The sequence below is a fragment of the Sorex fumeus genome, unplaced genomic scaffold (assembly GCF_029834395.1).
Source record: "Sorex fumeus unplaced genomic scaffold, SorFum_2.1 ptg000044l, whole genome shotgun sequence".
Taxonomy (NCBI): Eukaryota; Metazoa; Chordata; class Mammalia; order Eulipotyphla; family Soricidae; genus Sorex; species Sorex fumeus.
The window spans coordinates 39,921,203-39,948,344 of record NW_026606101.1 but is presented as its reverse complement, the minus strand read 5'-3'; the positions used below and the strand labels follow the sequence as shown (position 1 = coordinate 39,948,344).

General features: G+C 41.2%; 1 protein-coding gene and 1 non-coding gene across 2 annotated transcripts in view; one reads left to right on the top strand and one right to left on the bottom strand.

Moving 5' to 3' along the window:
• The window catches only part of RALGAPA2 (Ral GTPase activating protein catalytic subunit alpha 2), a 380,552-nt gene that overhangs the window by 299,036 nt on the left and 54,374 nt on the right, over positions 1-27,142 (top strand). The gene's annotated exons all lie outside the window — the stretch shown is intronic.
• Positions 22,328-22,434, bottom strand: LOC130030832 (U6 spliceosomal RNA). Its single transcript, XR_008793511.1, has one exon. It is a non-coding gene; the product is annotated as a U6 spliceosomal RNA (small nuclear RNA).

Genomic DNA, 27,142 nt, shown 5'->3' with positions numbered 1-27,142 from the left:
TGTGGCCAACCTGGGTTCGATTCCTCCATCCCTTTCAGAGAGCCCGGCAAGCTACCAAGAGTATCCCACCCGCATGGCAAAGCCTGGCAAGCTCCCCGTGGCATATTCAATATGCCAGAAACAATAACAAGTCTCACAATGGAGACATTACTAGTGCCCGCTCAAGCAAATTGATGAACAATGGGAGGACAGGACTATAGTATCATAATTTAGTAGATTTGACAACTATGGAACTATGGGAGCTGTGTAACTTTACTCTGAGCAAACCTAAAATGCATCTGTTCATCAACTGTAGAATCACAGGGACTTTTTTTTATCTGGTTTGACATGTGTACCACAACTTTGCTCAACTCTTAGCACTTTTTTTAAAAAATTTAGGCCATATCCACTGGTGCTCAGGGCTTACTCCAGGTTCTCCACTCAGGATTCACTCTTAGTGATCCTTAGGGAGCCAAAAATGGTGCCGGGACTTGAACCCTGGTCAACTGCATGCAAGGCAAACACTCTACCTGCTGTACTATTCATCCCCTCAGCCTTTTTTTTAAACCACCATGAATTACAAAGCTACGTAGAAAATCATGATTGAGTTTTGTGCGTATAATGTCGTAAAGGCAGTCCCTTCGCCCGTGTTCAGTCCCCTCCCATTCCCTCTCTGAGCAGGCGCTTTCCCCCCACCATGTTCTGCTGTCCTTCCCTGACTCCCCTCCACTTCAGGGGCAAACTTCCTGCTGAGAGTGCTTCACCCATTCCTGTTCCTGTTGCCTTTTTTGCATTTGATATTCCCCCATGAAGTTCTTTGTATCTTTCCTCTCAGAGAGATCATTCTGAGTCTCTTCTCTCCCTCTGACTGACCGCTCAAGATGATACTCTCCAGATCCATCCACGAAGCAGCAAACTGAATGACTTCATCTTTTCTTATGTCTGAGTAAGACATACCATACTTTCGTTAGAGGTTCTTTATCCAGTTATCTGTACTTGGACACTTGGGTTATTTCCAGATTTGGATATAGTGAATATGGTGAAATATTGTGAATAATGCCTTGATAAACATAGGCATACAGATGTCTTTTCCGCATTGTGCTTTGGGGCCCTTGGGGGTCTGTCCCCAGGAATGGAGTTGCTGGGTTGTATGGAGGTTTAATACCTAGCTTTGTGGGGAATGTCCATATTGTCTCTAAAAAGGCTGAACAGTGGACAGTCCCACCAGTAGTGAACAAGAATCCTTTTTCCCCACAGCCTTGCCAACAATGGTTGTTCTTTTTGATGAGTGCTAGTCTGTGGTGTGAGGTAGTATCTTATTGTTGTTTTGATTTGCCTTTCCCTAATGATGTGCATTTTATTCATATGCCTTTTGCCATTTGTATTTCTTCTTTGCGAAAGTTTCTGTTCATATCTTCTCCCCATCAACAATTTTTTAGTAGCAATTTTCACAACGATCTAGAACATGCTTGTCGAAATACCGTTTGTAAGAAAGTTTACAAATTAGTGATTTGAGTCAAGTCAAAATCAGAAGTTGCAATTACTTCAACAGATGTGATGAAATGAAATGTGTCTTGCTGCCATGGATGCACGTTATAGGAGAGACCTTAAATGAACAGGAATAAGTCAAAAAAGACTGTGACCACTGTGCTGTAGGCCTTAGGGAGCCATGAACAGTAAGGAGGAGCCATGTTTGGAGCTCCTAACATTTATAAGTAGACCAGTCCATAGAACCAGGACCCACTGACCAAAGCAAACAAGAAACAATGTCAAAAATCTAAACCATAATGCCTAAAAGTATGGGAAATATTGTCCGCCATGGAGACAGGGGGAGGGTGAGAAAAGGGAGGTATGCCAGGGATGTTGGTAGTGGGGAATGTGCACTGGTGGAGGGATGGGTGTTTGATCATTCTGTGATTGTAACCCAAACATGAAAGCTTGTAACTATCTCACGGTGATTCAATAAAATTTCAGAAAAAATCTATATGGCTTAGGCCCCGAAAGATACTGCAGTGGGTAAGGCACAGCCTTGCACTCAGTTGACCCAGGTTGGATCCCTGGCACCCCATGGTGCTGCCTACACTTGGTGCTCCTTCAGTCCAGCCCCAAAGTAGACTTTGTTTGGAACTACAGCTGAACCTCAGAATCAATCATAAAACAAGTTTTTTAACCATGTGGAAATATGGAAAGACTTTTGAATTCTTTTTTGAATCTAGATTTCTGTCTTCTCTTAACGAATCTGTTTTTTGAGTCACTGTTTATGTTAGCTCCTTACACCTACACATTGTTTCCCCAGCCCTTTCACACCCACCCCCATACCCCCCCACACACACACACCCATAATCCCAGTGGTCTCCTTCTGAGGAATGGTGAGAGGGTTCATGGGCCCAGCAAATAAAGTTGTGCCCAGTGAGCAATTCCACAATTCTCAAATCTCACATTACCAACCTCATCAGTTTCAGATCATAGATGGAAAATAAATCTCTACCCAGCTCTGCCATGAGGTCTGAGGAAGTGTTTTCTTTTTGCCACCCACTGTGTTCAGACAAACTCTGGAGCTCTCCTCTGGGTGACTGGTAACAGTTCCTCTCCAGTGAAAAGGGTTTGACTCCCTGGTTCAGAACTGCCGCCAACACTTGGTTCATGGCGGGAGGCCTGTGAGAAGTACATTTGGTGCAGACGAATTTTTCAAGAGGGGGGAAAGCTTTGCTATCTGAGAGTAAATCTACAGCTGTCATACAAAACACCATCCCTTCAAGAGAAATTAGTCAAGCTGACTGCAGAAACTAGGGAAATGCCAACAGCAGCAGTGGCATTCCTGCCTCCCCACACTTCCCTGCCCTGAGGCGTGTGCCATCTCCTGTCCTTCCTGCCCCTCTCCTGGACACCCCCCCCCCCCCCCGTGCCATCCCCCTGTCAGGGTGCCTCCGCTCCTTTCTGTTCCCTCTCCTAGACACTCCCCTTTGGTCTGCCTGTGCCATGGGTCCCACCCTTGCATACAGCTGCCTCCTGCTTTGGTGCGCTGGGAGACAGATTGGGGCTGCTTCTATCTCTTTTGTCTCCTAATTACACTGTTCCCCAGTGGAGCCTTGTTTCCATTCTTTTTATCTTCCTTATCTACTTGCTAACACCTTATGAATTTGTGTGTGTGAAAAGAGAGGTCAAAAGAGATGAGCCTCGTGTTTTATACAATTACATTTCTTCATAGTTGAAAATCATAAGTGTTCAAGAAATATACCTGTTCTAATAGGGTACATATCTGTGTGTAGTATAGAGGTATAGTTTCACATCGGAATTCCTTTATTCTAAGGTTTAGTTTACAGTTGAACCCCTAACACTTTTTTTAAATGTATAAGCACTGCTATTTATTCAGCCATTGATTAAGCTGATTGAATTGGGCATGAACTCCATATTGCTTTTTTTTAATGTTTTAATTTTATAAGTTAGTTCACAATGTTTGATTACATTCAATATTCAAACACTAATACCACCACCATTACACCTTCCCACCACCAAGTTTGGGATGTTTCCATCCCAAGCCCCAATCCCTGTCCCAAAACGCAACCAAAATAGTATATTTCATATTGTCTGTTATGAAGAACTGCTAAACATGCTTATACAAAGTGTTCATATAGGAAACAGTGTGAAGGTTATTCTATTTTGGCATGAGCCATTAAGACATGCTATAGGATATCACTAACATGTTGTTAAAGTTTGGGTGATGTGAGCTTTGGTATCTGAAAATATGTACATATGCATATATATATGTATATATATCCCTTTATGATTTGTTACCTACTATCTGAACCCCGTCAAATGTCATGTGGTAATTATGGAAAATGGGTATGGAATGTTTCATGATGTGTCTCGCGGCCGCAAAAGCAGCCTTGAGATCCAGGAAAATATATACTCATATGTGAGGCTTAGCCCAAGCACGTGGGGAGTGGCCTTGAGTGTGGAGGCAGTTGGGTTGTGGAGTTTCTTGGCTGCCGGGACTGGGTCCCTTGGAACCCCTAACACTTTAAACTGTGTCTGACACAGAGTAGCAACTCAATAAATAGTTCTTGCATAATCTCTATTAGCAAAATTACTTAGTCCTATTTAAAAGAAAAAAAAACAGTAGTGTTACTTGAAAATTGAACTTTATATTTTTCTTTCTATTAAGTAATATTTGATGCATAATTACTTTTCTCCTGTGTACTAAATCATTATCCTTCTAAAACCACCCCCAAAAGTTATTAAAGGATACTTCCACAGATCATTGGAATAGTGACTTTATCTTTGATTTTAGAGTTAATGGAGTTTGATTGATAGTCATGATAAGTAAGTGAATGCTACTCTAAAATCATGTTCTATTAGAGCAATACATGTATTCCATGTTTGAGAAAGACTGAATTCGGTTGGTGTTAAAAGTCAGGAAAGTGACAGACAAGATGGAAAGTGGGAGAAACCATCGTGTTGTCACTACAGCCCACCCAGAGGCGGCGCATCAGTACCGGGAAGAAAGAAGCTTCTGAACAGTCCTAGGAGAACACTGGCATTTGAGTCTACTGCTAAGTCCCAGGAAAGGAGCTGCTGGACTTAATTTTTAATTGTATGTAAATTTTATACACGTAAATAAAATGCCTGCAATGCCTAAGGGAAGCTCTCCTCATCCAAGGCCTGCAGCGGGCTGGACCTTGGCTTCACATGCAAATAATGACAGCTGAAGTCACTTGTTGGAAAGTCCGCAAACTCTGGTTACAGCTGCATTTGTCAGTAGCTTTAAGGGAAGTGTAATCAGCCAGAGAGATTAATTTGCATCTCAATTAGGAAGGAGTCGGGAGGAAGCGCGAGGGTCTGGTGTGGGAAGGTTGTGGAAGAAATCTCACCCGCACAAAAGCCCCCCTTACTCTGTCCTCCAGCTGAGTGGAGGACAATATCTGAGGCTTCGTTTCCATAGGGACCAGAAGCCTGCTGGGCCCCCAAAGAATCTTGGGTTTACACTGTAATGATTTGGTCATGATGACACAAATTCCACTGTTGTTCCCAAATACATTTTGCTATTAGAAAATGGTTCCAAAACTGAGAGAGGCCGTCCGTTATGCCAGAAGCATATTCGTGGATCCTACATACCTTCTCTCTCTCTCTCTCTCTCTCTCTCTCTCTCTCTCTCTCTCTCTCTCTCTTTCTCTCTCTTCAGTAGTTCTGGGAGGATTCTAAGCATTTAACATTTATTAATGTCTGAATATTCAAAAAACTAAAGGTCATTCATAAATGACAATATTCCTTTAACATTCAGATGGTTACTTTGGGAATGGCTCAGCTTCAAAGGGAGGCATTATTCCCACCCAGGTCTCCCACACTCTTCAGCAGTAGACAAGATTAGGAATTTTGAGACACCAGCAAGGAAGAAATATAAAATATTTTAGCCTTTGAACGTGGTGAAGAAATGGGACCATTACACAGGCCTTTTGAAATCCTGACAAAACTGAAGAAATATCTGACCTTAACGTTAATAAAAATAATGTAAATTTAAATGCTCTCATTCAGATATTTTCTAGTGGTCGTTTCACAGTTTGATATTTAATATAGCAGACAGAGCCTTTTTTTTTTCAAACTTTTTCATATTCTCCAGCTTCCATCCTTGCGCTGACCAAAAGGTGAGGCAGGAGCCTTTTGCCCAGACCAGGAAGCACTTGCCATGATATCTGGGGAAGGAGAATTTATATTTCTAGTTTATTTTGTTCTTTTTTAAATCATTAATTTATTGCTCCTTCCGGTTTCCAAGTGAGACTCAAAACAATAATGAATGAGAAGGGATGAAAGTAAACCCTGCATTTCAAACTGTTGGCTCTAAACTTAAATTCATATTTTAGAAACGAAGGACTTTAAATGCATCTTCCCACTCTGAAATGGGGGAATAACAAGTGTCCTAAGGACAGTCTCTTTTCATGCCCACAAACTGAAATAACACACTGCAGCAAAGACAGAACCTCTTAATCCAACATTAATCAAATTTCAGTTTATTAATTATCAGTCCCATTTTGAAAGGAACACAATGCATAAACAGCATCCGTGGAACATTTAGTAGACTCTAGGATTATAAGCAGTATATTTGAAAGTGAGACTTTTCTGTTATTCAAAGCTCCAAAAAGGATAATACATGCCTTATTATAATAAGAGATTGTGCAAAGCCAAAGAGGGACAAAGCAGGCGAGTGCAAATGGTGGTCCCTTCTGTGCCGTCTGCCTTGTCTACGCTGCAAGCTCCCAGCAGGTTTCCATGCTGGAGGAATTTGCAACGCACTCAACTAAAATTTTTAATCAAAGGAGAATACCTTTCTGGTAATCTGGGTGAGTCCAGTCCAAATGCCATCATGTTAACCTTGCAGGAATCCTTTCTATCTCACTAGCATAGTCCCACGCCTTTTCTCTTCCCCACTCCGCCTATGGTTAGGTGTAAGCCAGGCAATCACAATGCACTTGTATGTTTGTATTGCATTTTGCATGTATGCTTCACTCGACCAACTTAAGAAGTGTAGAGTACTTTGTTTCCCAAATGTCAACACATTTTAAACAGAGACCCCACGGAACATTACTCAGGCATACTTTCAAACTCATCTCTGATACGCTGTGTGTCAGATAGTCTTCTTGTCACTTCTATCAGAATCATCAAAATAACACTATGCAGTCTTTAGTGGTTTATAATTTCTCTACTGTTTCTTCTCATACTTTATTTCAGTTTCCAACCTTCTTCATTTGATACTACGATATATATATAAGAGTTCAGAACATGAGCCATGTTTAAATTCTAGTAGTACAAAGCTTTGGTCCTTAATCCATTAACCACCAATGAAAGAACTGCTTCCTAAAAGCTCAGAGTCTCTTGTCATGGAATAAGACAGACCTTGGATGCCAGTTCCCTTTGGTCCTCCCTTCATTTGCCTATGAAGTGGAATGTAAGTATATCAGAGCATCCCAGCTTTGAGGCAGATGTGTGCTTGGAAGTGCAAGGCTCATACCTCCACAAAGAGAAGGCAGGCTCCCTGGCTGATGGGATTCTGAATTTATAAGCAGAGTTCCAGAATTCCCCCAGGGCCTACTTTTCAAAGGCAAATTAGTATGTTTGCAACTTGATCCCTGGGCAACTTTTGACAGTTGTTCTAAGAATAATAAAACAGATGGACAGAATAGATTTTAGGGTCTCTGTCCAAACTGCCATCCTCAGTGGAATTTAAAGAAGGCGAAAGGCTGGTCGGGAGAGCTGCTGCTATGGGCCGTTCTGTTCGCCTGAGCAGTCCAAGAGCTGCCGCTTCTCGGGGGAGATCAGAATGGTCACACGTGTTATAGTTACTTAAGGAGAGTTTAGCAGAACTGTGAGAAAACCAGAAGGTGTTTGTGTTACTCATGTGTATGAAATGAAAAGAATTGAACTTAAAGTGGATTTATATCCCAAGAAACAAGTTTTAATGTGAGTAGAAGGAAGAAATACTAACCTCATTTGAAGTTTAAGGAATGTTGTTACAGGATTTTTGGTCCCTTTCAATAATGGAGAGCCTCTTTAAAATGCCTTTGACATACTGTCTATTCATTCATTTGGGAAAATTGAATCTGCACCTCTCTATCATGCTTATCATTATCAAGATGATAAACATTCTCTGCTTATTATAATACATTCTCTGCTTATTATAACACAATTACAAGATAAGATAGGTAAATATGGAGGGAAACTAGCATTTAAGTGATCTAAAACAAATTATCCTCTGTTCTCCATAATTTTGTCAAACAAATATCTATATAGTTGTGCATAAGATGTCATAGCTTAAAACCCCCTAATTACTCCCCATTATTGTCTTTTAAAAAAATAATAATAATAACAACAACTCCTTAATAGGACCAGAAACATTTCAGCTTTTGAAGCCACTTATCAAAGAGCTTCCTAAGTTAGGAAGACATCCTCTGGACAAGCCCATCTATGTCTCTTCTGCACTTAGCACTTAGCATTCTTTCCTCCACTAGGATGTAACTGCATGCGAGCAGGAGCTTTATCTTCTTCACCATTCTATCTCCAGCATCTGGAGCTCAGCCCAGAGGATGTTATCCAGAGAAATAGACAGATAAATGAATAAATGACAAGCTGTGGAAGGAGTACTCAAAGGAGCTTCTGAAGTGATCGAAGCTTTAGCTCCTCACACATTCTCTGTAACCAAAAATGCCCCAGCTCGTCCTCAGCAGGGGGGAACATGCTAGATTTCACTTTCTTTACTCAGAGTTTTCTGTATGAAAATTCTTGCTGGCAGTTGACTAGAAATTTCTTTCTTCCTGGTGTCTTAGTGTTGATGTATGGTCTATTTATTAACAAAGAAATTGGTGTGTGGGGGGGGGGGAGTATTGTAGTCTTCATGTGGAAGGCTTGAAACAAAATTCTGTGTACTGATGCTTTCCAACCAGACCAGTGGATGCACCTGTCACACTCTGGCCAGGATGCAGCTAATGCTGGTGTTTTCCTGGTGAATACCAACCTTGGCCACCCCAGCACCTGCTGCATAGTGACCATTTGTTCATTAAGTTCTTGTTGAATAAATGAATGAATGATTCTAGCTCCTTGTCATTACAAAAAAATCTTACCAAATTTAGAACAATTGTTTTCTGTTTTTTTAAAAATTGGTAGCACTGAAATGTAGTACTGTCTTCCCATTGTTCATCGATTTGCTCAAGCAGGCCCAGTAATGTCTCCATTGTGAGACTTGTTGTTATTGTGTTTGGCGTATTAAATACTTCACGGGGAGCTTGCCAGGCTTTGCTTTGTAGGTGAGATACTCTCAGTAGCTCGCCGGGCTCTCCGAGAGGGGCAGAGGAATCAAACCCGGGTCAGCTGGATGGGCCATATGCAAGGCAAATGTCTTACCTGCTGTGCTATTGGTCCAGCGATTTGTTATATCACCTTTATGTTTTTAAGAGCTTTTATAAAAAATTTTCCTGTGAAATGAAAAATAAACATTTACATCTACCAGAGATTTTGGGGGTCTGAGGGCATCTGGAGGACTTGTTTATTTGGGGGCCGCCAGCAGTACTTGGGGTTACTCCTCGCTATATACTCAGAGAACATTCTTAGTAGGGTCTGCCACATGCGGGGCAAGCGCCTTCCCCTCGTACATCTCTCCAGCCCCTGTACCAGAGATTCTTAACAAGCACTGCTTCAGGACAAGGTATAATGAATATGTTACTGTTTATAAGATAAGAAAATTCAAAACTTAATCATGGAGGGCTGAGTACGCCGTGATGTGTCGGGTGATGCTGAGAGAATGGCACTCCTCAACGCACACAGTCTAGCCCCAGATCATACTAAAGACAAAAGTGTTTGTAGGTGACCTAACATGAAGAGTGCAAGTGCTACAACATGTATTAAATTCATCTTTTTTTCTTTTTTTAGCTAAAATGATGAATGATAACATTTTGCTCTCACATTGCACTCTAAAAACCTGTAAAACTTGAAGATTTTGCTGGTTCTCTTGTTGACTGGGCTCAGCTGGGTGGTTTCTGTGTGTCTGGCACCATACTGGTGGTGTTGGAACAGCTGGAGGCTGACCACATATGCCTCCCTCTTGACAGCATATCCATGGTTTGTAAATTTACCCTTGGTGTGCCATCATAGTCAGGTAAGCACATTGCTGCTGAGACCCTTGAGACCTGTGGGGGAAGTAGGTGGGGCCAGGCTGTGTATTGAGAGGGGTAGAACAAAGTTTAGCACTGTCTGATTTTTTAATACCCACAGCATGCCCAGCCAGCCTAAATACTGTATAGCACTGTCCTCCCGTTGTTCATCGATTTGCTGCAGCGGGCCCAATAACGTCTGCATTGTGAGACTTGTTACTGTGTTTGGCATATCGAATACGTCACGGGTAGCTTGCCAGGCTTTGCCGTGCAGGCGAGATACTCTTGGTAGCTTGCCGGGCTCTCCAAGAGGGGCGGAGGAACAGAGTCTGGCTCGGCCGGTCCGGCTACATGCAAGGCAAACGGCCTACCCTGTGCTATCGCTCCAGTCTAAATACTAGGGAGGAGAATCATTGTGACGAGTGTGTGTCGGCAGCTGCCTGTGCTGGGAAGGAGGATGCTATGGATTTTTCCACACCAAGCTTTCTGAGACTGCATTGGTCCTACCCTCCTCCCGCGGGCCCTCCCTCTTTGCTGGAGAGCTGCTGCTTGGAGATCCATCTTTTGTATTTCAGTCTCCTTCAACCTGTATCAAAATTCAGTAGGTGTTTGCTGAATGTATGCCTGAAATGCAAGTTTCTTAAGAAATTTCTAATTAAAGGGAAAAAGACCCTAATGCAATTTAATTATGCCATGTAGCATCTTTTTGCCTAAATAGAGGGAAGTAGCTTGTAATGGGTACCAAAAGGAGATAAATGATTTATTTGGGGACCATACCAGCAGTGATCCAAGCCTATTTCTGACTCTTTTTATACCTGATGATGCTGGGGATCAAATCTGTTGTTCAGCTACAAGGTTCACACTTTAACCCCTACACTATTTTTCCAACCCTAATTTTAAGTGATGATGCCTTAAGCCAAAGAATTTAAGCATGGAAACCATATGATTGAGTTTGCTTTCGCTTTCCTCACAGAAACTCACATTCATAGCATTCAGTTTTTATTTTGATTTCTTTTAATTCCTTATTTTCACTTTAACCTTCTGATATATATATATATATATATATATATATATATATATATAGTGTATAAGTTTACTTGGCCTTTTAAGAATTTATGTTTTTATAACTATGGAACTTTGTCTCCATATTGAAAGCCAGATTAGAACATTTGTTTCAGTGCTCACCTTTGAGTTGGGGAAGAGGGATAGATTTTGTCTTTTATAAGCTTGGTCAACAGAGAGATCTGTGAGCCTCTCAGACATTAGAGGGATATTCCTTTTTGTTTGTTCCATTTTTTTGTGTTTGGGGGCCACACCCAGCTATGCTCATCTGAAGAGTACTCCTGGCTCTACACTCAGGGATCACTCCTGGCAGCACTCGGAGGACCATATGGAATGCCAGGGATCAAACCCGTGTTGACTGTGCCCAAGACATGCCTCCCCTCTGCTCGCCCTCCCATGATCACTCCAGCCCTGGGGAGAGTCCTGAAAGGACTGTGCACATTGATTTGATGTGTTCTGATGTTCTCCGTTGGCAGTATCACCTCCTCAGAGTAACCCTCCTGTGCTCACACTAGGCTGCTGATTCCAGGTGTTTCCTGCAAAGCCCAGGATTTCACACGACACCCTTGGCATCTTTGAGAGGTGTTCTTCCGGGCTAATACGCTAGGAAGTGGCCTCTAGATTCCAGCATTTGCCTGGCTCCCCGTCTCCGTTCTCCCAAGGCCCCAAAGTCCAAGTAACTGCCCGATGCTGTGAGAGTGCTGGCCCTCATCTGGGAGCACAGCCCCCCACTGGAGCAGACCAATCCTTGAGCCGTCTCTCCCCTGCTTCCCTTCCTTTCTCACAGCCAGACCCTTCTGTGGGGAGCGATCGATGATGTTAATCTGCAGTAGCCTGCAGCAAGTCATGCGAGGCCAAGCGCTTAGGTGACATGACACAGGACTGTGGCGGTGGTAGCTTTGTGACTCAGCCCTAGCATTCTTCTTAGGGACACATTCTATTTGAAGTGGTGCTTCTTAGAATCTCTATTCAGGCATGTTTCACAGACTTACCAGTTCTTTCTCTACTTTGTGTGTGTTTACAGAAATTATTTTAGTCCCATCCCAAACTCTAACTCTACCAACAACTCTCTCGGGTGTGTGTGTGTGTATGTGTGTGTGTCCCTTTCAGCCTTATCTGCTCCATGCTGCTCTTGACCATAACTGCACTACAGGAAATTTTATCTGGTCTTTAGTCTTGTGCTATAATTGTGCTTTGAACACCTACTGAATGAAAAGCATTCTTATTCTCACAACAGCTTTTCCACAAGACATCATTAGGCAGTAAGAAGTATGGATATTTTTTCTGTCTCAGGTGGCTGTTATCATGTGTGGTGTGGAATGGCTCTCCTCCAGTGCCCCTGAAGCCATAGGGAGTTTCTCTGTGCATACCCTGGGGATAGGGTGAGACTTGGAAAGCCCCCCCCCCCCCCCCACATTCCTCTCTCCCATAGCTGGTTATCTTGATTTTTGTCTGTGGGTTTCCAGGCACAACTGTAAGCTAAAGACTGGCTGTAAGGATAGCAGTTACAGAGATGCAGACGTGAGCAGGCCCAGCTGAGTTCTGTGTGGCCCGCACTGTGGAGAGAAGCTAGCCAGCAGCAGCTAGAAAGCAGGCACTGACGCCTGCTGCACGTTGGGCTCCTGGCAGCTGCCAGTCAGGGGGCGCTGAGACTTCCTCCATAAATAGAGTCTTCAAAATTCAAACATGCTTGAATTCATCAATGAATTCCACACTGTATTTTACACCAAGCTCTTAGGACGTTCACCATTGTGCCTCTTTAAATTCAAATGTAAGTCTCCTGGCACATAATCTTTATTTTAATCTTTCTAGCCTTTTCAATTCTGCAGCAGATCATCTCACTGATCTTGACTCCACAGGCAACTGCATGCTTTCTATTTTTCAAAAAGTACAGATGCCACCTCCAGAGGCCCCCTGAGTTGAGCTTAGCTTGCAGGGAAGACTTTGAGGAGATAAGGTTTTTCCCTTTCAGTAGACTGGACACTTATTTACACATAGCCAACCATAGGAAATAGAGGTGGAAAGTGCATTTACTACTGGAAATGATCTTTCAGTAACGGATTTCTACTCAGAATTTTAAAATAATGTGGGTAAAGAGTGAGCAGCAGATTTTGATCCTTTCATTCACTATATCAGACCCCAGTTCTGGAAATGGCAATTCTGAAAGCAATGTTTCCTCGTAGTTTATTCATTGACAACCTCTGTTGCCCATTTTCCGCATAAGAGAAACTATGCTATTGCTGAGGGTAATGCCCTTCTTGAAGAGGCTTTTTTTGGGGATGGACACATTAAGACTAGTCTGACCCTCAGTTTCTAATGACTGTGATAGAGGTTTCATGAGAGCCTCGGGGATGGTGCCCCAAGGAGGAGCCTTCAACCTGGCATTTATGGGTGACTCGGAGTCACAGAACTTTATCAAGGAGCATTTGGAAAATGTAAATGCCTTCAGCCAAATAGAGTGCTTAGTAGGCATGGAACCATCAGGGAACTTAATGGTTTGAGTATCCCAGATGCCATGGAGAACCCCAAACTTCCCACATTGGATCACATGCAAAATCCACCAGGTCCTTTTGTTGCCATCACTACCCAGTCCCATTGTATCCACCAGTCACCCTCCTGGCCCTCATGGTCCTCTGGCCCTAAGGAAATTTCTCTACCTGAGGAGCAAACAAGGCCAGGAGGTTAAGCAGCTGGCTCCTCCAGGTTTCTGGAGACGCAGTAGTTTACTTAGCATCGCCACTGCTTTCTTCTCTGTCCCGGGCACTTTTAATGTCACAGATATTTTTCAGTTGTTTGAGTTTTACAGCATTCCATGAAGAGAGCTGCCAGTATTATCCTATTTTAGTATGTTACACAAACCTGGGCAGAAGCCCAGAGAGGTAAAATGACTTGTGGGAAGCCAGTAAGAAGTTGGTGGTGAGCTAGGACTCGGACCAGCAACTGCCCTACTCGTATCCCTGCCCGTCCCACCTGCCCCATACCCCCAAAAGGTGCCTTTGAAAAGTATTCATGCATTTCGCAATGTTTTAAAGCATGCTGGATCTGTAAGTCTTGACTTGCACACAATCCCATTTCAGTAAACCAGCGTTAAGTATTAAGGAGACTGAAGGCATGAACAAGCAGGTTCTGCTCTGGAGGCTGTTGTGAGGACATGTGGACGGACGGACTCTGCAGCCCCCTTCTGAAGGCCAGCATTGTCGCCAGGCTCATTAGCATCGGCTCTTCGCTGGCCGTTGCTGCTCTCTAGCTTACCAGCTGTTCCTGCTGCTCCTGACAATGTCGGATGTGTTCAGCTCACTGGGTTCCTGTCCTGGTCGCCGGGAGGAGACAGCCCTTCCGCTGGGGATACCCACGTGGCTGCTGTCAGCAGTGGCACCGAATAGAGTAATAGGCCTTCGCATGGCATATGGTGTCTGGATTTGTACAAGATGCAAAACTCTTCTGCTGCTAATGCACGATGACTCATAGCATTGCTAATTTTTCCAACAAAAGCTAACTTCCACACCCACACTTTTAACCCCTCCGGCTAAAAAGTCTTCCTTGTACTGCTCTGGAATAGTGGCTCCTGGATCTCTATAAAAAATGTGTTATTTATTGAATGCATAGGAAATGTTTTGCTTGGCTTTGGGTTGAAATTATTTTAAATTTCTGAATCTGTGCAGAGGCTGGGCAAGAAAAGAGGGTCTTTAAGTTTTTACTTATTTGTTGGGTTAATTTTTTTAGAGCTATTTAAAAAGCAGGCAGAAGGCAATACATTATTAGTGTTCTAGAAACTATAAAAAATAGCTTCTTTAAAAAATTTCACGGACACTAGTGTATCAGTCTAATTCTGGAGCATTCCAAGTCACTCTTATTAATGTACTGTGAAATTGTAAAAAAAAAAAGTATTAGTTTTTAATATCAAATGTGGAGCTTCATATTCCCAAATCTCTCCTACTAATTGCATAACTCATTTAAATAATAAAATTTTGACAAAACAAATTTAGATTATAAATTTACACTGCAATTAATTATATTTTTAAAACTACAAATCACCTGAGGATCTTTTAAAAGAATGTCCCTAAAAAAAATAATAAATTAAAAAAAAATAAAAGAATGTCCCTGCTAAATTTTTTAGGATGAATCGTGCTAAGAGATGTCTACATTTAATCTAATATTTTATGTACTAAAATAAGACATTTGTCTGCATTTATATAGTTAGTGCTCCCTTTAAATTAGTGATTAAAATATTGGTTCTTTTACAAATAATCCTTCGTTGAACACTTTATTTGAATATTTTAGAGTCAAGAATTGCCAACATAAAGCAATCAGACAGGCCCTAGCTATGGCCCTAATCACTAAGCATTTTGTAGTCAGTCTGACACATGAGAGCTTTTGCAATCTGAACTTGGCAAATGCATGAATTTTTAAAGGACCTTCAACCTAAGAGAATAACACTGATTTTTTTTAATAGATTACTTTGGTTTCTAGGGGAAAGGAATTGTTAATTCATATTCTGAACATTAGCATTTCATTTTGGTTTTGGTTCTATTTTCAAAAATAAAGTTTTGCTCTCTTAGCTGCAGATCTAAACTGATGTGAATCTAAATTACTGTGAAAGTCATCTGTGTTCAAGAAGGAACAAAAATATTTAAGTGTCTATTTGTGCCTTTTTCTAAATCCTAGTATTTGGTGCTATTTGTCTAGTTTGTTCTCTAATATTCTTACCCTTTGCCATTGGAAATAAGCCTCTGTATATTCAGTGAGCCTAAAACCTTCTCAGACACTTAAATTTACCATAGGAGCTAAATTAAAATTAAGTTAAAGAGATACTGGAGTTTTAAAAATATTCCAGTTGTATCAAACAAGTAAAAGTTCCCCCAATTTCGCTCTCACATCCACTCCCTTGAGGTCTGTATTAATTGTTATTGTATCGCTAATTTCACATTATCCTATTTCTACTTTTATGAAATAAAGATGAAATGCAGTGAAATGTTTTCAAGTTATAGCATAAAAATAGATATAGAAGCACTATTGACACTGAACTTTTTGGTCATTTTGGTCATCAGTATGTCACCCATAAAATGATCTCTCATTAGTCCGTGGACCAGTGACCAAACAGCATCTAAAAGGCAGTTAAAAATATTGAAAAGAAGGGGAGGTCATAGGTGGAAGCAAAGTTGAACAAAAACACACAGAAATTTAGAAGCATTGGTCCTGCCCTACAGATTCAGGCCTTTTTAATCAGCCTCACAGATGGAGAGTAAAGCTCCTGGAAGCAGGGCTCCTGGCCAAGGCCCCCCAGCCAGGGGAGGACCAGAGTAGGAGCAGGTCAGCATGACACTGAAGCTTTTCTGCTTTCTCTTTGGTCCACACTTCTCACCAAAGGTCAGGGTGGCTTTGAGCCTGCTTAGTTTTGGAAAGGTGAAAGAATGTCAGACTAGGCTAAAGAATTCAGAGAGATTCTTTCACCTGATCCTCCCCAGGAAAGGCCATTGGTACTAAGAAAGAGAAAACCAAAGTCAAAGAAAATAAAGACCAGGTAGAACTTAGATTATCCCACTGGGGGTTGCATTGACAGAAGTATTGAGTGCTCAGTAACTACAGGTGACCTTTACCACTGCACTGTAATTTAAAGCTACCTGTGTTCCAAGGTTTCAGCTACTGCTGGTGTAGTTAAACTATGTCTAGATCAGAAAACATAATCACTTGAATAAAATATTTTCTTTTGGGAAGTTGGAAGTGCTGGCCACACCCAACTAAATCTTGGCTCTTCAGGGCTGACTCTTGGCTCTGTAGGGGATCACTTCTGCGGGTTCAGGGGACCATGTAAGGTTCTAGGGATCAAACCCAGGTCAGCCACTGGCAAGGAAAGTGCCTGCCTGCTTACTACCACTCTGGCCCCCTAAGGAAATATTTTCTTAATTTCAAAACTTTATATTCAAGACAATAATTAGTAGCACTGCACTGTAGCACTGTCCTCCCATTGTGCATCAATTTGCTCGAGCGGGCACCAGTAACGTCTCCATTGTGAGACTTGTTGTTACTGTTTTTGGCATGTTGAATATGCCATGGGGAACTTGCCAGGCTCTGCCGAGAAGGCGGGAAACTATAGGTATCTTGCCAGGCTCTCCGAGAGGGGCGGAGAAATCAAACCCGGGTCAGCCATGTGCAAGGCAAATGCCCTACCTGCTGTGATATTGCTCCAACCCCAAGAATTAATACTTATAGTAAATATTTATTTTCATATATCCAACAATCATTGCTGCCTTTCTTTCTATTAAAGGAAACAATTTTATTCAACCATCAAGAACATCAAGAATCATGTATATTAGAGAAATTTAAACATGTTCCAAGCTCAATATACAATTAAAGTTGAATTTAATACTTACATTGGCATAGAAGTTTAGGAAATACAAGTCAAACGAAAACCCTGCCATATTTTCACCCAGGATTTCACCTAAGAAAAGTGTTCTTCAACCTTTTTACACTTACATATGTATATTGGGGGCCAATGGGAGAAATAAATTTCCAACTGGTTGACTAAGATGAAAACAAAAATCAATGTAGACAGTATTTTATTTGTTAAACTCAGTGTTATAAGATCACAGTATTAACTTGTGTGACATTGCTTCTGCTTTGATTGGGAGGAAATTTTTGGTCAACTACCAGGAACAGATTACAGAACTAGAGGGATTACTCCTAGAGTGGTCAAGTAGTAACAGTGGGGCACTGGACACCTTGGGATGGTCAGCCTAAGCCTGCAAGCCTAGGCCTGAAAGATGAGATGAACCAGTTGGTAGATTGTGGTGTGCAGTCAACAAATCTACCAACTCTAGAATGTCTATGCTAGGATTACTCTCATCACTAGGAAAAATTTTTTTATTTGAGGATGAGATACACAGTTATAACGTTTATTCAGTCATACAGTGTTCCAATACCCATCCCTTCAGTAGTGTATGTACATTTCCCACCACCAATGCCACCATTTCCTTCCCACCTCAGCCTGTCTCCATGGCAGGCAAATTGTTTTCTTTCTCTCTCTCTCTCTGTCTCTGTCTGTCTCTCCTCTCTCTCTCTCTCTCTCTCTCTCTCTCTCTCTCTCTCTCTCTCTCTCTCTCTCTCTCTTCTCTCTCTCTCATCCAGAGAGAGCATGTCTAACTGTCATTGTCATAGTGGTTGCTTCTCTATCCTAACTGCCCTCTCCATGTCCTTCCACTTGTGGCCAGCTTCCATTCATGGACCTTGCTTCTACTGACCATGTGTATTGCTCTCATATTGCGATCTTTTTTTTTTGTCCCACGGATGAGTGCAATCATCCTATATCGGTCTCTCTCTTATTGACTCATTTAACTCAGCATGATACTCTCCATGTCCATCCCATTTACAACCAAATTTCATGACTTTATTTTTTCTCGTACTTGCATAGCATTCCATTATGTGAAAGTACCACAGTGGTTTAATCCTGTCATCTATTCTTGGGCACTCAGGTTGTTTCTAGATTCTATTATGAATAGTGCCGCAATGAACATAGAAGTTCAGATGACATGTCTGCTCTGTTTGGGCCCCCAGAGTATATTCCCAGAAGTAGTATTGTTAGGTCGTATGGAAGCTCAATTTCAAAAAGACTCAATCAATCCGCATTCCACCAAAAATGGATGAGAGTCGCTTTCTCTCCACATTTCTGTCATCACTTGTGGTTCTTGTTCTTTTTGATGTGTGCCCAATGCTGTGGTGTGAGATGAAATCTCATTGATTTGATTTGCATCTCCATGATAATTAGTAATGTAGAGCATTTTTTCATATGCCTTTTTGGCCATTTGTATTTCTTCTTTGAGGAAGTTTCTGTTGAAACTTGTTCAACAGAACAAGTTCCTGAAAGATGAGATGAGCCAGTTGGTAGATTGTGGTGAGTTCCCAATTTTTTTATGGGGTTGGGTATCTTTTTCCTTGTAAAGTTCTACTTATCTACACTTGTAAAGTGCCTTACATATCTTTGATATTAACTCTTTATTCATATGAGTTTCGGGAATGTTTGTCTATTTCTTAGAAAAATGTTATGGGTATCCTTATAGGGACTGCACTGTATCACTGTCATCCTATTGTTCATCGATTTATTCAAATGGCCGCCAGTAGCGTCTCCATTTGTCCCATCCCTGAGATTTTTGGCAGCCTCTCCTTTCTCATCTTGCCCAATGCTACCATATTGGATGTTCTTTCAGGGTCAAGGGAATGAGGCCCATTGTTACTGTTTTTAGCATATCGAATACACCACAAGTAGCTTGCTAGGCTCTGCCTAAATCTGTATAATTCTTTGGGAAGTAATGCCATTTTGATAATGATAATCCTCCCAGCCCATGAACAGGGGATATCTCATCTCTTCATGTCCTGTAGTTCCTTGTATAGGTTCTTTACCTCTTAAGTTATGCTGATTCCAGGTACTTGATTGCCTGAGACACAATTGTGAACAGGATTGTTTATTTTAATCTCTCTTTCTTCTTGATCATCATCTGTTATAGGAAAGTCACAGACTTTCGGCTACTAATTTTGTAACCTGCCACTTTACTATACAGATCTATTGTTTCTAGGAGCTTTTTTGTACAATCTTAAGATTTTCTAAGTATAGATACATGTCATCTGCAAATTGTGAGAGCGTGACTTCTTCCTTTCTTATCTGGATGCCCTTGATATTTTTTTCTTCCCTAAGTGCTATGACAAGTACTTCTAGTACTGTATTGAATAAAAGTGACAAGAGTGGGCAAACTTGTTTTGTGCCTGATCTCAGAGGGAAGTCCTTTAGTTTTTCTCCATTTTTTTCTTTAGTTTTCCTCCAATTCACATGCTTGATCTGGGTTTTTGTGGTATAGGATTCAGGCTATATTGAGAAAAGTTCCTTCAGCTCCCATTTTATTGAGTTTTAATCATGAATGAGTACTGGATCTTGTCAAAAGCTTTCTCTGAATCTATTGATATGATAATATGGTTTTAATTTTTCCTTTTATTGATATGGTGTATTGGGTTGGCTGATGTGTGAACGTTAAACCATCCTTGCTTCCCTAGCATGAATCCTACTTGGTCATGGTGTACGTATGATCTTTTTGATGAGTTGTTGAATTTTATTTGCTAGTATTTTGTTGCAGATCTCTACATCTGTGTTCGTCAGGGATATCTGACTATAATTTTCCTTTTTTTTTTTTTTTGATATCTTAGGCTGCTGTTGGTATCAGGGTAATGCTTGCTACATAAAACCTCTTTGGGAGTGTTTGCTTCTTCAGCTTCCTGAAAGGATTGGCAGTAGGTCCTCTTTAAAGGTTTGAAGGAATTCACTAGTGAATCATCTGGCCAGGCCTTTTGTTTTTAGAAAGACTTTTGATTACCATTTCAATTATAGGTCTGTTCATGTATTCCAAATCTTCTTGGTTCAGCCTTAAAGATTATAGAAATCCCGGAATTGATTTCTTTCTGCTAGGTTCTCTTATTTTGCAGCATATAGATTCTCAAAGTAATCTCTAATGATCTTTTGAATTTCTGTGATTTCTGTTGTGATGCCCCCCTTTCAGTTCTGATTCTGTTTATTAGGGTTCTCTGTCTCTGTTTCTTTGTGAGTCTGGCTAACGGTTTATCTATCGTGTTAATTTTTCAAAGAACCAGTTTTTGAATTTGAGCAAACCATGATGCCCAAAAGTAGATAGAGGTATGGAGGAAATTGTCTGCCATAAAGGAGGCGGAGAGCTTTGATGCAGGGAGAGGATACTAGGAACATTGGTGGCAGAAAATGTGCACTGGTGAAGGGATGGGTGTTCAGTCATTGTATGACTGAAACTCAAACATGAAAGCTTTGTAACTGTATCTCACAGTGATTCCATTTTTTTTTTAAAAAAAAAGAACCAGTTCTTGGTTTTATTGATCTTTTGGATTGTTTTATTAGATTCCAACTCATTAATTTCTGCTCTAAGTTTTATTATTTCCTTCCTTCTGCCTGGTTTGGGCTCTTTTTGTTGATGATTTTCCAGGATCTGAAGCTGTGAAGTTAAGTTATTTATGGTGGGCCCTTTCTTCCTTCCCGATGAATGCTTGCATAGCTATAAACTTTCCACTTAACACTGTTTTTGCTGTATCCCACAAGTTCTGGTAGCTCATGTCCTCCTTGTTTGTTTCCAGGAACCTTTTGATTTCTTCTCTAACCCACTGGTTGCTCAGTAGTGAGCTGTTTAATTTCCAGGTATTGGATTTGATTCTCCATTTCTGTGTATGATTAACTTCTATTTTCAGTGCATCATGGTCTGAAAAGATAGTTAATACAATTTCTATCTTCTTTATTTTATGGAGGTATGTTTTGTGGCCCAGCACATTTTCTGTATTGGACAATGTCCCATGTGCACTGGAGAAGAATGTGTACTTGGCTTTTGGGGAAAGAAAAATCATATATTTATATATATATATGTGTGTGTGTGTGTGTGTGTGTGTGTGTGTGTGTGTGTGTGTACATATATATATTAGCCCCCTCTTTTCCATTTCTTCCTTCAAAACATGTATTTCCTTGCTGAGTTTTAGTCCTGTTGATCAAGAGGTGACAAAGAGGTGTTGAAGTCTCCAACTACTATTGTGTTGCTACCAATGTCCTCCTTGAAGTCTACTAGCAGTTGTTTTTTAAGTATTTTTCTGGACCCTCATTTGGTGTGTATATGTTTAAAAGTAAATTTTAACTTGGTGTACATATCCTTTGATTATTAAGAAATGGTCTAACCTTTTACAACCTGACATCTATGTCATTGTATACTAGTATTCAGTATACAAAAAGGCCACCCTGGCCTTTTTTGAAGGAGTTGTTTGCTTGAAGAATTGTTTTCCAGCCATTGACTTTGAGTCTGTGTTTGCTCTGACTATGCAAATATTTTTCTTGTAAGCACCATAATATTGGGTTCAGTTTTTTAATCCATTTTCCCATTCTTTGTCTTTTAATTGGTGTGTTTAGACCATTGAAATTGAGAGAGTTTATTGTCATGGAGTTTTTTGCTATCTTTCTGTAGAAGTTTTTTGTTTTGTGGGGTTTGCTTATCTTACAGTACCCCCTTCGGTTCTTCTATTAAAGTTGGTTTTTAGTCTGTGAAGTTCCATTAAGATGTGCATCATTTCTTCAAATCTGAATGAGAATCTAACCAGTGAGGCCTTGATGAGGCCTTCATTTCATAAATTTTTAAACTATATCATACTACTGACCTCAGTCCTGGAGAATTTCAATCAGTAGGTCTGATATAAATCTCAGAGGTGCTCCTTTGTATGTGATTTTCTTCTTGGATATTGCTGCTTTCAGTGTTGTGTCACTATCTTTGGTATTCTTCATTCTGATTAGGATAAATCCTGGGGTCTTTTTATTAGAGTCTCTTTTAGCCTTTGGACTTCTGGGATCTGGATGCCTGCATTCTCCAGCTCTGCGAACTCTTCAGCAATGATGTCTTTAACTGTTACTACTTCCAGTGGGTTATTTCCCTGTCCCTCTGATACTCCAATGATTCTTACATTGTTCCTCTTGAATTAATCTCATAGCTATCTTGTCTATCCTTAACTATTTTTAGGTCCTTTTCCATCTTTTGTTGTTACCTGGAGGTTTTCTGCAGTTCATCTTCAAGCTCACTGATTGTCTTCAGCAGTTGTTACTTTACTGTTGAGGTGGTAATATTTAGCACTTCACAAATTTGTATGTCATTTTTGCCCAGCAGCCATGCTAATCTTCTCTGAATTCTTCCAGTTTTGGTATATGAGCTGCCAAGGGAAGCACTGCAGCACTGTAGCACTGTACACTGTCCTCCCATTGTTCATCAATTTGCTTGAGCGGGCACCAGTAATGTCTCCATTGTGAGACTTGTTACTGTTTTTGGCATATCGAATATGGCATATCGAATATGGGGAGCTTGCCAGGCTCTGCTGTGTGGGCGGGATACTCTTGCTAGCTTACCAGGCTCTCCGAGAGGGGTGGAGGAATCGAACCCGGGTCAGCTGTGTACAAAGCAAACGCCCTATCTGCTATACTATCGCTCCAGCCCTGCCGAAGGAAGCATATTAAATAATTATTAGCAAAATAACTTTCCAGTCTACCCAGGAATCCTAAGATTTTTTTTTTTACTTTTTTGTGGGCATATCCAGCTATGCACAAGACTTATTCCTTACTCTGTGCTCAGGGATCAATCCTGACATGACCCGAGGACCATATGTGGTGCTTGGTATGGAACTAGGGTCAACTGTGTACAAAGCAAGTGCCCCTATCCACTGCACTGTGGCTCCAGCCCCACAAAAGTATCTTTTTAATTGATTCACATCCCCATATACAGGAAAGGCTAATGAGAGCACACCAAATAAAGTTAGCGCAGTGACATAACTAAAAAAGTAAAGAATTAGTGATGGGAGTGCAGGGAGTACCATTTTGTACTCTTTATGTCCACATTTATAGATTGCAGCTTTTGCAGTTTTCTTAGTTTGAATCACCCAAGTACCTTTACATCTCTGTGTTTCTTAAGATGAAAGGAAGCTTGAGTACCCAATTCTATATAATGCATTTAATATGTGACCAAAAAAAAAAAGATTTCTCTTCTATTTATTTTCATGACCAGGCATTTTCTTATTATTGCCCTACCAACTGTGGTTTCAGGCTTAACCCTTTGCAGACACCCGTGGCTTTTCTCAGCCCCAGAAACCGTCTGGAATGGAGTGACCTCAGGTGTTTTGGGTGCTAGATACTTCCACTCAGTAGGTCTTCTTGTTACCATGTTGCAGGACTTGTTGCCCTGATTATCCAGCTCTTCTTGCATCCTTGTTTACTTGTGATCACTATGTAATCATTCATTTTATGGAGCCTCATTAAGGACTGCAAACCTCTGTCTCAATTTAGCTTCATTCGAGCGTAGGTAGCTTCCATCTGCTCCACCCGCACTGTTTAATTAATGAACTTTGTAATGTGTTCTTTGCCTGTGAAAAGCTCTTCATCCCTGAGATTGTTGAATGGGACCCGCACTCCAGGTTTTTCATGTTGAGACTCTAGAAAGCCCGCCATGCTAGGTGCTAATTATAGACTCACCAAACTTCTGTTAAGTCTTAACTTGAAAGTAAATGGACTTTTTCCTTTATTATATATTTGTAAACCCAAAGTCTTATCACTATTAAGTAAGCAAATTATTCATCATCATTTTTAAATTTTCTCTTTGGTGAGAGTTGAAGATTCTCACCAAAATATTCACCAAAAAATATTTCCCTTTTAATATGATAAAAATTGAGCTGATGTTTTGAATTTTTTCTTTATAAAGTTTAACATTTAGAAGTGCACACACATTAAGAATGTTGTTAATATTTTCTCTGTCATATGGAATTGTATAAGAAATTTGTACCTTAGATTTTATTTAAATTAATGAAAATTTCATTTTTTTCATCATCCTGTTATTCGTCGATTGCCTCGAGCAGGCCCCAATAACGTCTCTTTCATCCTAGCCCTGAGATTATATTCAAGGCTCTTTAGGAGAATGAGACCCATCATTGTTACTGGTATTTGGCATATTTGGTACGCCACGGGAAGTTTGCCAGACTCTGCCCTGTAGGCAGGCTACATTCGATAGCCTGCAAGTTTGTCCAAAGTAGGAATGAGATAATAAGATGTCATAAAAAGATGTCCTGATAAGATGTCCTGGTCGGGGCGGGGAGGAAAGCTCAACCCGCTCCCCTCCAAGGGGCCCCGGCAAGGAACAGCCAGGCACGGGGGCAGAAGACTGCACTGTTCTCATCCGGGAGCTGAATTTTATAGTCTCTGAGTCTTGGCCGTTGATGGGATTACACGGCGCCAGGGGGCCAGGTGATGGGTGTGACCCCCGCCTACTGGAATTTGGAGGATCTGGGTGGAGGATGCTCGACTCCAATCCGAGTAGGCTTGGAGATCTCGGCCCCGGAACCCGCGTGGATTTGTCCCTCTGCCAGTACCTTCATGTGTGCGGAGAGTGGTCTCAGCATGGTGGTGGCTGGTCCTGGAGGTCTTCGGCTGCCGGAGCTCTGGTCGGGGCGGGGAGGAAAGCTCAACCCGCTCCCCTCCAAGGGGCCCCGGCGAGGAACAGCCAGGCGCGGGGCAGAAGACTGCACTGTTCTCGTCCAGGAGCTGGATTTTATTGAAATTAGCAACTGAATTCTATTAACACTGAAATATTTTTAAATTGTTGGTATCTGTTTGGGCTGGAGCGATAGCACAGTGGGCAGGGTGTTTGCCTTGCACGCAGCCAACATGGCCAACCCGAGTTCGAATCCTCCGCCCCTCTCGGAGAGCACAGCAAGCTACCAAGAGTATCTTGCCCGCACGGCAATGCCTGACAAGCTACCCATGGTGTATTCGATATGCCAAACACAGTAACAAGTCTCACAATGTTACTGGGCCCGCACAAGCAAATCGATGAACAACGGGAGGACAGGGACAGTGACAGTGACAGTATCTGTTTAATTTTTAGTGGATTTAGAGGTATCTTATGCACACCTATTTAAAGACTTGATATATTTGACATTATGTAAGTGGTATAAATTATTCCTGTTCATTTTAAGTACATATTTACAAACTAACACCAGGTATTTTTCCTGTCATATTTTGACATTAAGCTAAGTGTAATATCCCCAATTTCTACCTTCCAATTTAGTCTTTAAAAATGCTTTTTGTCCTTCCTATTCACCTAAGAACAACTCTCTCTGTTTCTGTCTGTAGTACGCTCAGTGAATTCTTTCACAAACTCATGTACCCATTCATTATCCAGTCCCAGCAATATATTTACAAGCTGAGAACAGGTGCTTAATCTCGATTGATTTCTTTGCTTAATCTCGATTGATTTCTGATGGTGCCAAGGATCTAATCCAGGTCTCGTACATGCATACTTTACCACTGAGCCCATCACAGTTACTTTAATCCTGAGTTTTTGTGTGTGTTCTTGTTTTGTTTTGTTTTTTGTTTGTCACACCTGGCAATGCCCAGGGGTTACTCCTGGCTCAGTGCTCAGGTACCACTGCTGGCAGTGGTTGGGGGGAGATCCGGATCAAACCCTGGTTAGCTGCATGCAAGGCAAGCACCCCATCTGCTGTACTATCTCTCCATCCCCTATTCCTAATTCTTAAGAACATACCTATGTTCAATGTGCCTTTTATATGAAACAACTGATATTGAGATTAAGCAACAGTCTAGCCTGACAAGTTCTTTGAAGTCCTACAATTTCTTTCTCTCCTGTATTATGACAAAGTCCCACATTCATCTTCACTTTTCTTCATTACAGCATTGACTCACTCTGGTAATGATTAAAATTAATCAATTGATTTGTTAAATACATAATAAATAAGTAAAAGTCTGGATATTCATTTCTTCAGAAAATATTTTTATTAGGCCAAAGAGATAAGACAGTTGAGGTGCTTGCCTTATATGTAGCTGACCTGGATTCAGTCTTCAGCACCCCACATAGTCCTCTGAGTCTGCCAGGAATGATCCCTGAGTGTCAAACCAGAAGTAACTGAGCAGAGCTGGGTGTGGTCCCAAATCACCCCCAGCCCAAAAAGAAAGGAAACTACCATTAACAGAATGGGAGGTAAAATTATATGTATGTTTCCAATTACCCACTAAAAAAGTTAATAAATTTGCAAGCTAATGTTAAGGTCCTAGTCCAGAAAATAGCTCAGTTGGTAGAGAACAAACCTAGCATGTGAGACTCTGAAGTCCGATCCAAGCATTTCCCACCCACCCTTAGCAGCCCTTGAAGCACCAGCTGTGACTTCCACAATATAAGAAACTATATTACACAAACTGTATATTCCACAGAGTGAGCATAAAAGCAAAATGAATTAAAATTAAAAGAATAGTTGGAGTTATGGACAACTGAATGGTTCCATATGTTCATACTTGGAAAAATGGGGGGTTAGTGGATTTAGGGGTGTTGTTTGAATTGTTGTTGTTGTTGTTTCAGAAGACATTGCCTCTCATACTCTTTCGATATGCCCTTCTGGTACTATCCCATTCCACCACTCTCAGGGTGCTCAAGGAAAAGTAATAGTAACTATCATGACAGAAAGTTAGAGACAGGTTGCAAGATGAGTTCCACAACTGGTTTTCACTTGGCTTCAAGTATGTGAAATTGCTGTTAATTGACTTTTTGGAACCTGGCAAAATAGTCATTTCCATGTAAAGTGCTGCCTATCAACTTCATTGACTGTGCAGGGTACTGAGTGTAGGCGGTACTGTGGGGAAGGTGACACTGCATCAGTGCACATCATCACAAACCTCTCATTGCTCCACCATGGCTCCCTAGCTGTGGACGTCTCTGCATTTCAGACCGTGTTGGTCTTTCTTTTAAACCATCATTTTCCTTTGTCCTTGTGTTTGGCGTGTTTCTCAGAGCACTGTGCCCAATGGATATTACTTTATTGGTATTATTATCATCATTATAAATATAGGCAGTGTCTCCAACCCTGTTTCTGTGATTAAAAAC